We start from the raw sequence: 1,824 nt of genomic DNA on the forward strand, positions 1-1,824 counted from the left end.
TAGTCAACAGAGAACAAAAAAAGAAATCTCTCAAGCAAGAGAATTTCGGATCAATTCTGTCATATCACTGCTGGGGAAGAGAACCATTACAGAAAATACACATCGGTGTCTTCTTCAAATGTCTAGACTTGAAAATAGGTGCTCTTTGAGGCACTAAGAAAAATATATTCTCTAAGCAATCAAACATGAGTTTTTGAGATTCAGTTACCAGATCCAAAATGAGATCAGCAAAAATCAGGTATTAGTAAGATCACTACAATTGCAAAATGGAACTTTAGAGATGCCAAAATATAACAACACCAGAATGGTGGAAATCTGAAACTTTAATCCACATTATGGATCAAAGTTCCCTGTGTTCCTCACTCAGTGTTCTGTGTAGGAAACAGCAGTTTCAAATATGGAATCAGAAATGGTTAAGTCACTTGGGTGAGAGACCATCCATCAAGATGAATGAAGAACATGAATTGGTGCATGCTACTGAAGACTCTGCAGAAGCACTGCCTGTATGTAGCCAGTGACTCTGAGGACAGCCACTGCTGCTACTACTGTCATCCAACGCATCAGAACATGAACTGACATCAGACAATTTTGCAGCATCCGGAGACAGCATATTGGTAGTGCCTTGGAAGAGTCTCTCGGGCTGGCTCTCCATCTCCATTTCACCTTTTCTCTTCAGAGGACCAAGAACACTGGGGCTGATGCACTTCACTGGACCCTGGCTCCTGCAGGAGAATCGTCTTGGACTGGGAACAGGACTTGGTGGCAACCCGCTGCTCCTCACAAACATCTGTAAGGATGGTGAAAAGCATCACTTTCCAAACCGTCGGGTAAGTGAAGGTGCTAGAGAGACTGGAGTGAAGTCAATTCTCTTTGGAGAATACAATTTCTCTTGCTTGTCAAAATCGCTATCACTCAGGCTCCAGCTCTCACCCCATGATTGGCTTATCTGCATTGTACTTCCCTTTCATATGCAGTGTCTCTGTTCATAATACCCAGGCCTTCCTCCCTTTTGATTTGATGCAGTCTGCTATTAGGACTACGATTAGGTGAGGATGTCAGCAACTTTGTGCACAGACTAGGAACGTGTAGTTCAGGCCTTTGAGGGGTTGTTTGCTTCCATTCCAGATGTCTTCCAAAGATCTGAAGCAATCTGTGATGGCTCATAAATGTTGCACTATTCGTCTGAGCTGTAAAAGTATAAGGCTCAGAAACCTGTGAGAAGTCACTGAGCCCATGGATCAGGGGAACACTGTTGGATCTCCTCAGGGTGCCCCCATCAGATGTGTCAGGCTCAACATCCAGCTCCGTTTTCTCCTGAGCCATGTCGGAGATGTGTAGGCAGGCACAGCGGGTACAGCTCAGCTCCTGGTGCTTAGCTATAGACTCCAAGACTCTCACTGCAGGACTGAGCTACTGGGGACTGGCAGCTGGGGGGCAGAGGCTAAGGGGCTGAGGCTCAGGGGCGGGGATAGGGATGGAGAAAGTAGAAGAGGAGGGAAGGAGAATGCTGATAAGGAAGACAGGACTGTGCTGCCAGAGGGGAGAAAGATGGAGAGGTTGTGGTGGAAGGTGATGGAATGAAAAATTCCCTAGAGAAAAGAAGAGGAATGGGAGGGAAAAGGCAAGGGAGGTGAAAGGCAAGATGGACAGGCAGGAAGGCAGGGAGTATGAGAGGCGGAAAGCAGAGGGGGAGAAGGAAGGGAAAAGAGGGAAGGGTGGCCAGGGGCTAGAGGAGTCGGGGGGGGGGTGGGAAAGAAGGAAGAAGAGTAGGGAAGGGGACAGGGGAGAAAAGGAGGGGGCGGAAACTAGGCAGCGGCGGAACTC

The 1,824-nt window shown here is 47.7% G+C and overlaps 1 pseudogene; it reads right to left on the reverse strand.

Annotated features, from left to right (window-relative positions):
• Nucleotides 1-418: 418 nt before the first annotated feature.
• On the reverse strand, nt 419-1,362 carry LOC133749672 (PABIR family member 2-like; annotated as a pseudogene).
• Nucleotides 1,363-1,824: the final 462 nt, after the last annotated feature.

This window comes from Lepus europaeus, chromosome 20, assembly GCF_033115175.1.
Source record: "Lepus europaeus isolate LE1 chromosome 20, mLepTim1.pri, whole genome shotgun sequence".
NCBI classification, from domain to species: Eukaryota; Metazoa; Chordata; class Mammalia; order Lagomorpha; family Leporidae; genus Lepus; species Lepus europaeus.